Here is a 15,277-nt window from a genome sequence, read left to right as displayed (position 1 = left end):
CAGGGAATCGCACGAGGGGAAAGTTTATCATTTTTGTCAGTAAATATGAAACATTTGCACCCAAATATTCTTAATCTAGAGTAGTCTGGAGAAATGTTCATTAGTTTTTCAATGGGAGTGATATTTTGTAACGAAGAAGATGGCATCCTATTAATGAGATAGGTGGCAGTTAAGGCAGCTTCTGCCCAAAAGTCTTTAGGGACTTGATTTGCTATTAATAAAGTTCTAGTGGTTTCTATAATATGGCGATGTTTTCGTTCTGCCAGTCCATTTTGTTGAGGTGTATAAGGACAAGATCTTTGATGTGTGATGCCATGCAATTTAAGATAATTTTGAAAATCTGTGGATAAAAACTCTCCCCCTGAATCTGTGCGAAAAATAGTAATATCATTTTGAAATTTGTTTTTAACCATATTATGAAAAGTTTGAAAGTATGAAAATACTTCAGACTTATGTTTGAGAAAGTACATCCACGTATGTCGGGAGAAATCATCGACAAAAATAACATAGTAAACAAATCCTCCTTTAGAAATTACTGGTGCAGGACCCCAAACATCCGAGTGTATTAATTCAAGTGGTCTTGAAGAGAAAAAGGTTCTGTTCTGAAATGATAATCTTTTCATTTTGCCGAGAATACAATCTTTACAATCAAATGATTCAGAGTTACAAAATTTTCCTAGATTTGGAAAATGTTGGATTTTGGCTATATGTGGGTGACCAAGTCTCTTATGCCACAGTTCCAACTCTATTTTTTTAATATTATAACAAAAAGCTTTCTTCGGCATTTCCAAAAAATCCATGTAATAGAGTCCTCCTTCTCTATGGCCTTCCCCAATCAGCTTGCCTGACTGGCGATCCTGTACCCAACAACCATGAGAAGAAAAAGAAATATTACACCCATAATCAGAAATTTGAGATACAGATAAAAGATTTAAATTTAATTTGGGAACATGTCTAATTTCTGGAATAAAAAAAAAATTTGTTTTATAAATTTTTTCAAAATTTTCTATTCCTTCTATTTCAAGAGAAGTCCCATCAGCAGTAAAGACCTTTGACACACTTGTTTTATTTTTAACACATTTGGATGGACTTTGATTATTTGGGGTCATATGAAAAGATGCACCAGAGTCAAGAAGCCAAGAAATTTTACCTAAATCAGAAAAAGATGAGGCTGCTGCACCGGTTGAAGCTTCAGATGAGGAAGAGGCACCTTTGATGAGAGGCTGAAGAATCTCCATTAGTTGGTCCAGGGAAACTGGTGCATCCTGATCTTTAGGCTCCGATCCAGCAATTGCAGCTCTTTTTTCTCTCAGCTCCTTAAGTTTGGGACATTGTGGCCTGTAGTGTCCCGGTTCATGACAGTGATGACAAATAACTTTCTTCTTATCATAGTCACCATTTTGTCGGTTAAAGTGAGGAGGCCTATATGATCGAACATGATTCCCTGGTCTAGACACGGCTAAAACGGAATCATCTTCAATTTTTAAAGAACCTTTCCGGAGACGATTTTCTTCCATTGTTAACTCTTCAATAGTTTCAACAATAGAAGGAATTTTTCCCCGGTGAAGTAGGGCCGATTTAGTGGTTTCAAATTCCGGCCTTAATCCAGTGATAAACTGGTAAAAATGTTCAGCATCGAGTTGTTTCTGACAAAGCTCGATGTCTTCGGCACAATGCCACTTTGGTTCTAAAAGGGAAAGTTCTTCCCAAAGTTCGGACAACCCATTGTAATATTCACGAATAGTTTTGTCTCCTTGTGTCATCATTCGAACTTTTTCTTGGAGGTTGCACACGTGTGCAATATCTTTAAGGGAATACATATTCTTAAGGTATTCCCATGCCTTATCGGCATGATCAAATTTGGCAAGACTTGAGCATTTTTTAATGTCAACGCTATTGATAAGCCATGACATTATCTTCGCATGAGATATTCTCCATTCTTTCCATTTCTTCTCGTATGAGGCAATAGCCTTGATTTTCTCTTCTTCCGATAGAGGGACCTCTTTATCTCCCTCCTTTTTAGTAAGAGATAGCTTAGGTTCCGAATCGGAACCATCCACAATCCCCATAAGCCTTTTCCCCATATATGGTGCTTCATGATTGAAGCCCATGTTACATAGTTCGTATCGCTTAGTTTCATAGGCATGATGGTGACTTTATCATTGTCATCCATCGATTACAAGGAGAGAAAGAATAGGGATAGAAGAGAAACAAGAAGGAAAATGAGAAAGAAAGAAAAAAAAACAATACAACAAGATGTGAAATCTTCTCCAATGAAGTGATAAAACACTTCTCTTCAAGTGGCGAACACTTTTGCAAACGGGCACGAAAACCGAGGCAGCTTTTCCTCAAGATTTAGTACTTCCGCGGCTCTGATACCATGAAATGAAATGGGGATCTTCGAAACACGTGCTTTGATTAACAAGAGCAAGTGTCAAGAATGACACTAAAGCACAACCCTTAAAAAGGGTATAACTGGAAACAAAATAAAAATAAAAATGTATTCTTTATTGATATGAAAAACCAATTGCTTAAGAAGCATTGGGGTAAAATACAAGAGGGGCTGCACCCCTTTATATACACAGCTGAAAGAGGACTCAATAGAGCTGTTGGGCACAGTCCAACAACTCTATTTAGAGCTGTTGGAATGTGTCAGTCCAACAGCTCTATTAAGAGTTGTTCGACTGTGTCAGTCCAACAGCTCTATTGCTAGTCAAGTCTGGACAGGACTTGACTAGCAACAGTCATTCTAGTTCAAACTGAACTAGATGACATAAAGACAAAAAAATAAAAATAAAGGAAAAAAAATACAGAAAAGAAAGAAATTAAAAATGTATTTATATATATATATAATAATATAATATTATTATATATACATATATGTACAGTTTTACATTTTAACACTCAGACATATGGAATTGACTTCTTTGAAACTTTTTCTCCTGTTGCACGGATGGGTACCATCCGTCTTGTTCTCTCAGTAGCTGTTCAGCATGGTTGGAACTTGTGTCAATTAGATGTGAAAAATGCATTTCTATATGGGGATCTATCTGAGACCGTTTACATGCAACAACCTCCAGGTTTCGAGGTTGAGGGGGAGTGTCAGAAGGTGTGCAGATTGAGAAAGGCGATTTATGGCTTGAAACAAAGTCCTCGTGCATGGTTTCAAAAGTTGTTTGACGTGATGTCCAGATTTGGCTTTAATAGATCAGCAGCAGATCATACACTTTTTATAAAGAAAACTAGTTCTGGCATAGTTGTTATGGTGGTATATGTGGATGACATCATTCTTACAGGAGATGATGTGAAAGCTATTGAAGCCACAAAGGCTCATCTTCAAAAACACTTTGTTACAAAAGACCTTGGGTCACTCAGGTATTTTCTGGGTATAAAAGTCGCTAGAAGCCGTGAAGGGATGGTTTTGTCTCAACGGAAGTATGTTCTTGACTTATTAAAGAAAACGGGCATGTTGGGAGCTAAACCAGCAAATATTCCCATGGACCATAAAGTTCAATTGTTTGAAGAAGGGTCAAAACCAGTTGATAGCAAAAGCTATCGCTCCCTAGTAGGAAAGTTATTATATGTAACTGTTACCAGACCAGATATTGCTTTAGCAGTAAGCAAAGTTAGCCAGTTTATGGAAAAACCAACTGAGGTACACTGGAATGCAGCCATAATGATTCTCAGATATCTAAAATCTTCTCCTGGAAAGGGGTTATTGTTCAGGAAAGGTGGAACTCTGGAGATAGTAGCCTATTCTGATGCTGACTATGCTGGATCTGTAGTAGATAGAAAGTCTACCACAGGATTCTGTGTGTTTTTGGGAGACAACTTGATTTCATGGAGAAGTAAGAAACAAAATGTGGTTTCCAGGTCAAGTGCAGAATCAGAATATCGGGCTATGGCCCAAACAGCTGCTGAATTGATATGGGTTCGCACTGTTCTTCATGATCTTCAGGTGAAGGTTTCCTCTCCAATGACCATGATGTGTGATAACAAAGCGGCAACATATATAGCAAACAATCCTGTCTTTCATGAGAGAACAAAGCACATTGAGGTTGATTGTCACTATGTAAGAGATATGATTCAAGCTGGGCATATCACTACAAAATACCTAAAGTCGGAAGACCAAGTTGCAGATATGTTTACAAAGCCTCTTGCTAGGCCAAATTTCTCCAAATGTTGTGACAAGCTGAGCATGATTGATATCTATGCTCCAGCTTGAGGGGGAGTGTTGAGAATAGGTGGTTTTATGTTAAGTACTCTTATATTAGAGTCTTTTTGAAATTTTACTCTTATAAGGATTTAGATGTAATTTCTCTTTTTTGTCTCTCTCTATTTAATATAGAGAGAAGCCCTAATCAATTTTATGTCATTGAGTTTTCTGTGCAGCCGTCTCTCTCTCTCTCTCTCCCTCTCTCTCTCTACACAGGTGGCTGCCCCTGTCTACAATTATTAGAGACAATGGAGCTCTTGGTTGTGCATCTTTGGATTTGGATTTGGATTTGGATTTGAAAATAATGCTTGATTGTTGTGCACTATCATCCAAATCTCTCCAACGCATGTCCTCTAATCTCAACGTATTTTCTTCTATAATAGAAAGTTCTGGATTGATATCTTATTTTTTACTAGGTCCTTATTTGTAGCGATTGTTGCACCTTTTTATAACAAGAATACAAAATATGAATGCTAAGTTGTTAACAAATAATCAATGATAGATAAATATTTTATAATATAGCAAAACAAAAGTACAACACTTTAATTATATCTATCAATCAATCGAAGATTGAAATGAATATACATCAAGGTATAAACACAATCTTCATTGAGCCTATTTCTTTTAACATTGTGAATATAGCTATAGGTGCTCTACGCTATTTCTGCAGAAGATGTGCTAATAGGTTGAGATAAAACCGTAATTGCTAATGCTCTCAACTCGGGTGTATCACTATCATAAAAATGCCATCAATTAAGGATCGTCATTATAGGATTCAATGCATCTATTCTTGCTGTATTTGGACTAAATCTTCTACTTCTTGTTGCAAAAGCTATAAGTTGTGACCTGTAAAGTGTAGAGAGCTCTTCATTTCTAGTAGATATGACTTCAAGCGCGAGCATTGCATCATCTATGATATCATTGTTCTTTTTTGCAGAAAAAAATGTTTAACTATAATAAGAAAATACAAATGAGATAATAAAAAAATTAAATCATTAAACTTTAAAATTTATTAAATAGATAGAATAAAAATTTTACCAGGAGAAACTTGTTTGACCCCTCTTGGTGCTGGGATCTTGAGATACTCTGACTCGTAATATTTTGGAGTAAGCATGTGGGCTAGATTATGGAGAGGCACATTCATTCGATCATATCTATTTGAGACAATCTTATGAATCTTTTCATACAAATCTGGTTGTCTTTTTAGATTGTCTTTGATTTCTTCCAACATGTTGTCCATGCCTTCATACACTTCACCAATTATAGGGCCTTCCTGATAACAAAATTTAATCATCTTGTAGATGAGTTTTGTAATCAATAATGCTAAACGAAGAGAATCCTAATATTCATTATCAAGAGCAGTTGTATTTGGTGTAACCGTCATTTTTTTCATAGTCTCATCAGTGCATGATTGCTTTCACTCGCTCCATCTATCTGATATGATTGTAAGCCCCAAGCTCTCCTTCACATCAAGCAAGCGCTTCAAAGTAGTGAAGCAAACATTGTTTTTGCAATCTTTATTAGTTCTAATTTTTCATTACTTCTAAAGATTGCTAATCCTTTCCAATGATTGGTGATATACTTCACAATTTATTTATTTTGCAAATATGTCTCTCTTAACCAATGAAACTCATGTGCCAAATCCTTGAAGATCAAATTAAGTGTGTGCACAATACAAGGTGACCAAAAAATATACTTATACGTTTATTTTAATTCTTCATCAACTAACTTGCAATTTGCTGCAATGTCTGTAATCACTTGCACTACATTAAAAGGCCCCACAAGTTTAAATTCTGCCTTTAAAAACTCGATAATATTTGCAGCTGATTGTTGCATATTAGAAAAGTCGCTCGCATATAAGAACATCGAGCCAAAACAATTTGATGCAAGTATATTTATCAGGTGTTTGTTCTTTATATTTGTTCAACCGTCTGAGACAATGAAAACTCCAAACTGCTCAAACTTTTCTCAAAATTCACTTAACTCTCTGTAAACACACTCTTTCTTATTGTCAAGCAACGTTATTCGAGCTTTTTCATATGATGGGGGTTTATATCCAGGCACTTTACTAACTGCAGATATCATCTCTTCTCACTACGGTGATCGAAGCACATTGAAAGATATGTCATTTGCACAAAAAACCCTGATAATTTTATGATCTACATCGTCTCTTTCTACCTTTTTAAAAGTATCGCAAATATCAACTTGTTTCGGCTTCCACTAGAAGATGTAGTCATACTAATAAGCTTCAATTTATTAATTCTTGATCTCTTCAACTTAAATGCACTTGATGAAACTTTCTCTCATCTAACTTGCCTCTTAATTTTTCTTGCCAATTTGTCATTTTTTGCAACTACAGGACAAAAGGTAATCCCAACACTTTTTTTCTTTGGAGCTCCCATGAGATGTGCAAAAACTCGAGTATATGACCCATGATAAATATTTTTTCAGTGCCTGCACCTAAAAACCTGAGTTCCACCTTGCTTTCCTTGCCCACTTTTCTTTTGTTTCAATACATGACGCCATAACACTGTTGTTTTATGCATGCTACGTGGTTCGTCATCTGGGTCATCTTTAGAATAGTAGTCATCCAAGTCATATTCTTCTTCATCTTCCTCATCAATTTTTTTTCTGTCCTCAAACTTAAATGAACAATTAGAAAACCCCTTGCCCTTTCTTGCATTGTTATTCCCAACACCACTAGACTATTTATGCTCCAAATTGCAAAAAGAATCATCATCATCATAATTGTTATGATCGTAGTTTGTGATGGTCATTAGTGAAGCAAATAATAGACAAATATACCTGCATAATAAAAGTATAAGAATGAGCCTAAAACACTTTAAAAAAAACTATTATTAACAACAAAGGATGGAGAGTGAAGAACACAAATCATTACTCTCATAATTTACCAATTACTAAAACAAAAAAATAAACAACATTCAAGGAGGTGAAACCATGAAAGATCTATGTTTATATATCTTAAACACCAAAAATAAAACAAAAAATAAAACAAAAAATAAACAATCAGTAGATATCTTAAACACCAAAAGTAAAAAAATTAAACTCGAAGCATTGGTGGGCTTGGTAACAATGAGACCACATGCATGATCAACTTGACTTTTTTCCTTCACTTCATAGAAAACATAATGTGTTAATCTAATTAATTGTGTACAACAGCTCCGCATATCTTCCTAACAACAAAATGCATGCCAATATCTAAGCAAGCAAAACTAATGAAATTCAACGCTAATGTTTTCTAAGCATTAGTTCGTCTAGTTTTTCTTTCATAAATAGATAGATACCAATCATCCAAAAGTAGCTCATTAAAAAAAAAAAGACAGAACTCCTTATAATTTATGCATGTATATTTTGTTGAAAAACCTCCACCCACATGCTAGGATATTTTAGACTAAAGGAATGGGGTAACTACAGGCGAGAATTGTTCACTTCCATCTCACGAATTTATATAACATTAAACAAAGATCATCATCTAGTTCTCTACATATATAACATCAAACAAAGAAAATCACTGCCAAATAGCGCTTTTTTGAGAAAAACTAGAATATATTGCTAGCAATTAGTGATTTCGTATATATAACATCATACATACAAAATTAATATATATTTTTTGTGCTAAATGGAATCGATAGCTGAATTGGTAAATTTATAACACTCAAAATAAAACTTTATTAGAGTCCTAATAGTGATGATAGAAAATCAAGCATAAGCTCAACAAGAATAAAATGAATTTCAATAATGATTTCAGTGGTCACAAGAACAGATTCCGGAGGTGGCGTGAAGGGAGCCGTGGAAGGTCCACCTGGAGGTGAGACTAACTGCTCTCAAGCGCATAGGGGCCAATAGCAAAGATGGAAGGTCCACCTGGAGAATAAACATTAGAAGAGAGGGAACAAAGGGATAGAAGACCAGCAGGTGATTGCCCAGCAGACAGAGGTTCAGATTGAAGGAAAGATGCAGGGGATGATGGAGGAGGAGCAACAAATGGAAAGGCTGGGAACCGGGCATGAATCCGACTATCACCAGCAGAAATACCATTTTCAAATGAAGGTGGTTCTGGAAGGAGGACCGCATGACCAATGCGGCTACCATGCCTATGGGATCCAAAACACTAGATTGCTACATAACCTAACTCGGCTGGGCCGAGTGGGTATTCCGTGAGAGAGAGCGTGAGTCATGAGATGGAGAGAAGAGATGAAGAGATGAAGAGATAAAGAGATAGAGAGAGTGAGAGGAGAGTAACATACCTGAAGATCCTCATCGCAAGGTTGTCGGGCGTCGGTGAAGGTCGTCGAAAGTCTTGGAGGTCGCCGGTCGGTAGCTGAAATCTTGAGAGAGAGAGAGAGAGGGAGGAGTCAGACGAAGCAATGGTGAAAAAGAAAAACCCTAAAGCCCTTTTCGAGTTTTTGTTTTTTCACGAGTTTTTAAAAATCTCTATTTTGCCCTTATTAAGAAAACTTTTTCTTTTATTTTTTTGGTAAAAAAGGTTAAAAAAGGGCAAAAATGTCCATTGATTTTATTTTATTTTTAATTAAATAAATCACCTCCTTTAAAGGGAAAGGCGTACCCATTTAAAGGGATACATGTTTTCCTTTACACGGGTACGCGTACCCCTTTAAAGGGGTACGAAGGGAAACACGCTTCCTAGTTTAATCGTGTGCCTCCCCGCACGTTTCGGAAGCGCTGCATTTCGCACTTCTGAAGCGCGTCTCGGGAAAGCGCGCTTCCCCTAATGTATAGGCGCTTTCGGTAACTTTGGTACATAGCCACTCAAATTACAATTTGCCAAAGAAGTAATTAAATCCTTCCCTATGTCACATGGGTGCGGGTGCGGGGATTCGTCACTTCTAAAAAACCCGGGTGCGGGGGTGCGGCAGGGTCAAAAATGTAAAAAAAATAAATAAATATATATATATATATATATAAGGGGGGCTCGGGGGTTCCCCCTGGTGCGGGTCCCGCTGCGCGGTCAGTGGGCGGGGGTCCAGGGGGGGTGCCCCTTGCGGGGGGGTTATAGGGGGCAGTGCCCCCCCCCCCCCCCCCACACACACATACACACAATTTTTTTTAAATTCCGCAACGCATTTCTTAGGGCAATTTTTAAAAAAAAAAACCAAAAAAATGGACCATTCGCAGCCCATTTCATAGGGCAAAATTGAAAAAAAAACAAAAATGGACCAAAATGACCCTGGGTGCGGTCAACGCACCCAGGGTCGGGTTGACCACACTCGGTGCCGCACCCGCGTCGATGCGTGTGCGACACCCTGCTAGCTGAGTCCCTGAGACATAGATCCTTCCAATAAGGATTTCTAGATGCATTAAATGGAAGTGAACTAGAATAAAAACACCTCCCTACTTTTCTATCTATCTCCTCCCTTTCATATCTATTGAATGTTGCTTGTATCGTTCCTCTTCCTTTACCTCCTGCATTCACTTTTTTTTTTTAGCATCTTCTTGGTGGCTTAAAAGTGACACATTAATTGCACAAGAATCACTCATTGTCTTTCTCTTCTCATATTCTTCTTGTATTTTCTTGTATTGTTTTCGCATTGCCTCATAAACTCTTTTGCATCCTGAAATGCCATGTTCTAGTATCTTCAACAAATGAGCATTAACTCTTGTGTAAGACCCAACAAAATCTCTTTCACAAAGCTTGCATCGAAATCTCTTGTTTCTACCACCTCCTTCAGTTTTTGCACGCTTATCTGCATGTGTCTATAGTGGCCCCATATCATCACAAGTTGCAGCTAAAAAACTTGAATCAACATTCCCACTACAACTACCGGCAACACTAGCGGCATAGCTCACATGTGGGGATGAGGATGACTTAAGTCCTTTCTCTTTATCCGACATTTTTATCCTGAAAACAAAAAAAATGTTATATTAAAATCAATTATGCACATGATCAAGATTAAAAATATTGAGTGCATGGTCAATAACATATACAATAAGTTCTAAAAAATATAGTAGTAGCATGTATAAATAAATACCAAAAGGGTTTTTAAATAAAACCTGCAAGTACATGGCATTAAGAACTACATGTACAAGTGTTACCAAAAATGTATGTACATAGGCACTAAAAACTGCATGTACATGGCATCATCCAAAACACATATACATGTGCACAACAAAAAGAAAACCCCTGTACCTCTTCATTAAAAATTTAAAACACATACATCATAAAAATTGCATGTAAATATGCAACAGCAATGATGCAGGTACATAGGCTTTTTAAAGGAAACACATGTACCTCTACACATACAGGTTTGCATAACAGCAGATATACATAGCTAGCAAAAAAAAAAAAAGCAAACAACCTACTGCTATGCATGAAAATCCCAACACACAGTACATCCAAATTTACAGGAGCAATGCATTACAGAGAAACAATTAAATTGCACATGTGCACAATAAAATAACGAACAACATATAGGTAAAAAGGGAATATAGAATTTTTTCATGAATCCTAAAACCCATTCCAATCCCTATCAAATAGTGTTTTTTTTAATTTGAACCCTAACGTGAGCATCTGTCAAACAAAGTTTTTTTCCCTAAAATCCAACGTGAACCTCTGGAAAAAAAAATCTGATTCTCGTTGCTTTAAAACCCAACGTGAACATCTATAAATAAAACAAGATTTTTCAACACCTAAAATTACAGATTTTTCATCAATCTAAACTACAAGTTTTGCATCAATTAAAAATATAGATTTTTCATCGTCTAAAATACAAATTTTGCATCATCTAAATGAGAGAGAGAGAATGTGTACTGGACGGTGTCGCTCAAGGTCGTCACTGGCATCGGGGTAGGGAGACTAGTCGTCGCTGGCGTCGGGGTCGGGAGGAGAGATTTGAAGGATTGTAGGGCAAAAAAACTCTGCCCTAATCCTCCTCTCAACCTGTTTTTATCGGGCTTCTTTTTTTTTTAGTCCAAACATTGAACATTTTTTACCCTGGGTGCATTGACCACATGCAGGTGCCGCACCCGCGTTGCGTCGTCGCGGGTGCGGCACCTGTTTGATCGAATCCCGATGATGACGCGGGTGCGACACCTGGTTGACCGAATCCCGATGACTTATTTCTATGATGAATATGTATTCAAATACATTGTATTTGTTGGTTCTTGATCCATTTTAGAGCACATCAGGATTCACGTCATTCTCCTGACATGGTATCAAAACTTGGCATCTTGGTCTTGGTATCTTGGACGTGTTTGTTCATCTAAAGAAAACTCTTAATTGATCAATGGCTTGGACTCGATGATCTCTCGTTCCAGTATATGTTTTATATTTGGTAGTGTCTATGGTAAAATTTCAAAAGTTGTTTTTGGTATGTTATGTTGAAAAATTGACATGTTTTTCAAATTAATTGAAATTAAAGTTTTCTTTTAAATCTCCTTTTAAATGTATTATTGTTTTGTTGGCTCTTGCATGAGTATGTTGATTCAAAGTATATTTTGAATATGCTAGTACTTTTGTTTTAACAAAGCATATTAAAAGTTATGTACTAAGTAAATATGTGATTTATTAAGGATTTTAAAATTATGATTACATGTTTTTCATGTTTCTTGCTTTGGTGTGTCCTTAGACACTTGTTGTGTTTGTTCGTTTAAAGTTTTAGTGGATACTTTTTTTTCTATCCTATCATCAATAAAATATTATTTTGTTGTGTTAACCACCTTGGGTGGATTTAGTGTGTGAGCCCATCTTGTGACTTGTGTATGTTCTTTTGATGCATTGGTAGAACTCTTTGGGTGCTCACTTTGTTGATTTGGTGAACATCTTCGAGAAACCTTGTTTCCTTTCATGTTAGAACATATTTTTAAAAAAAATCCTTATTGTTGAGTCTTAAGTAACTTTATGTGTTTTGCCTATTGATGATTTATTAACTTGGATTCTTGTGTTCTCTTGCAACTCTTAGTGGTTTCTTTCTTGATATTTTATATAATGATTCTTAGAGATTATGCACTTGTTGCGAAATTTCTTGTATGACATATGTGAGTTCATGATTAGAGAAAATTATGTATTAAACATCTATATGAAAGATCTTTTTGAATCTCTATATATGTGCCTTCATTGTCTCATAGTGGACTTATGATTTAGATTAAGCTTCTTAAAACTATTATTTTTCTCCTTTGATTAGATCTTTGTGCCTTGGTGCACGTGTCCCTTGATTGGCGATTTTATGAGGTAATATAAAATTTCATCTTCTCTGTGTTGATTGCTTATTTAAATTTGTGAAAAATGATCATCACGTATTGCATATAATTGCATCAATTGACATATTGTTGTGCATATGTAACGACCCCAACTCATACCCTTTGAAAATGCAGAATTATTTTTTTAAATCATTGCGGAAACATTCCCAGAGACCCGGGGTCTTTACAGTTCCTCTCATTATTGGATAACCCAACCAACTAGAAGGGATCTTACATTTATCATCCATACCAAACCAAACCAAACTTTTAGTGAATAATTAATGATAGTCTCGAGACAATTGCATAAGGAAATTCAGAGTGCATAAACAATTGAATGTAAAGAAAAGCAGAGTCACACTATCCCTCTGTGAAGCTGTTTAGCAAACGTGTAGCATTCGTAGCTCTTCTCGGAAGCGAGTCGCTTCACTGATCCTTTGCGGTTGCAAAAAACTACAGAAATAGGGTGTCAGAAATTCGAGAAATTCTGCGTACGAATCCCTCTAATGAATCAAATGAGCATAAAGAATACATATAGGAATTCATGAAATAACTTAGATGTATGTAATTATGACAAATTCATGATTCGATTAAGCATTCATGCATTAGAGACAATTATTAAGCATGAGGGAATATTTAATAACTAGCAGAGATCACAATTTAAGCAATACAATCATTTAACATACATTAAGGAACAACATTAAGCATTTACCAACATTTAACAGTTAAGAGAACAGGTAAACATGCATGATCTAATGCATAACAGGAATATGCATGACTTCAGTGCAAAGTATGAGTAAATTATTATCTTTTATTAGGATTTTTTTTCATATGCATACCCTATTAAATGCATATATTTTAAGTTTCTCTTTTTAATTATCGTTGCCTGCGGATATACCAAACATGTAAAATCTCTGAGGTTAATTTAGGTTCTCAAAGTAGCTTAGCACACGATTTGTATTTTATTATTGGGTTTCAAACTTAGCCCTCGACAGAAACAACCTTCGAAACATTAGACTACCCATCTAATGTCGGGGACACCAGAGACTACCCCATCCACAAGTGTCACTTTTCTTGGTATACCAAAACAACAGTTGTGTCTACACACCACCCCAGGCAAAGTGGCGGATTTTTCCTAAAACCGTGGCCAAGAAAAAGAACCTCAATATCGAGTTCAGGGGCAACAATAATGACACCGAGTTTTTGTATCCTCGTGGTTTTCCCAAAACTGCAACTCCAAGAGTCCCGTACTCTTGATGAGACATCATAGAAAGTATATTACACTGTTCTTTTATTTTCATTATATTACTATTGCCCCATTTCTTTAATTTACAACTTAACATGCAAACAAAGACAACAACTCACATCTACCCCTATGAGAGTCATCACGGGACTTCCGCCCGTGGAAACACATAGAACAATGCAATACAATCTACGAGAGTCATCACGGGACTCCCGCCCGTGGAAACACATAGAACAATGCAATACAATGCAATAAAAATAAATGCGATTTTTGCGATGCATTTAACAATAATTAAATAAGGAGCATCCAGTGCTCGAGGCTCACACCGCCCAAGATGATCCATCTGATCATCGATACATTCATATCCGAAAATCACAGATAACATGCCACTATGCATTTTGAAAGTTTTAATAGTTATATATATATATATATAATTTTAAAGTTTTAATAGTTAACATTGTCATAATATCATTCATCATGCATGAAATATATCAACCTAAATATCAATCAAATAAGTAAAGCAATTACATAAATCAACCTAAATATCAATCAAATAAGTAAAGCAAAAAAGAACTAAATTACATACCAAAAGAGGTGCCGCAACAGGACCATGAATAATTACATAAATGATGATGAAGTAATGGATCTTAATAATTTTCTTCTTTATCATCAAATACATCATTAGAAGGAATATTGCGCTCGGCTAAATCTATGTTTATCATGTTGAAATCATGCTCTCCCTCGAAGTCACACTCTTTTGGGTTTACATCCTAAAATTTAGATGTTCCTTGTCTGCGTTACAAACTCAATTTGAAAATGTTAAATACAATACAAATATATTTAAATGAAAAACTAAGAAATAATCAAATAACTAAAAGAGCAAATTAGTACCTGTATTCATCATTGGTTTGCGAAAGTAGTCGAAGATTTGAATGAACATATACTAAATCCTCTGCATGTTTGCTGGTGAGTTTGTTTCTGTTCATGTTGTGGATTTAAGAATATGTGCTTTAATTTCTTTCACAACAAGATGAACTACGTTGGAGAAGAGGTGTTTCTGATCCAAATGTTGACCACCATGTGATAAGATTTATATTATTCTCCTCTCTCGCGAATAATGTCGGTCCATATAATCTCGAAGATGAAATTTTTTTAAACTCTTGTGTTACTTGATTTAGAAGATATGCTTCTGGAAAAAGTCTTATCATACACATATTTCTATGTCTTGATAAATCTGGGTCTAAATTTGGAGGGGCATGACCAATACCACCTGCCCGTCACTTATTTGCATAATATTTTGGATTAAGAGAATGTGTCATGCAATGCAAATGAGCATTGCTCTTATCACATCTTCTGACTAAAATTGAATGATGTAGAGGGACATGGAGTCAATGACGATGCAATTGCAGAGTATGCTTCTATCATGTCAGCAGCATCAATGTTTTATTTGTAGTATGAAGTAGTCTTGTGTATGGAGGTTGTAATGCCAGTGAGTGGCTTTTCTTCTATTGCATTCACTGTTTGCCTTCATGCGTAGCTCTCTACACTATTTTTGCCATTTTAATGAACTTGTGGCCATTTCTCAAGAAAGCTTGTGTTGTTCT

The 15,277-nt window shown here is 36.0% G+C and overlaps 1 protein-coding gene across 1 annotated transcript in view; it reads left to right on the top strand.

The window, feature by feature from the left end:
* The window catches only part of LOC149847391 (auxilin-related protein 2-like), a 41,170-nt gene that overhangs the window by 19,512 nt on the left and 6,381 nt on the right, over positions 1–15,277 (top strand). The gene's annotated exons all lie outside the window — the stretch shown is intronic.

This window comes from Nuphar pumila, chromosome 2, assembly GCF_984573655.1.
Source record: "Nuphar pumila chromosome 2, dmNupPumi1.hap1.1, whole genome shotgun sequence".
NCBI lineage: Eukaryota > Viridiplantae > Streptophyta > Magnoliopsida > Nymphaeales > Nymphaeaceae > Nuphar > Nuphar pumila.
This window is presented reverse-complemented; position numbering and strand designations above follow the sequence as displayed.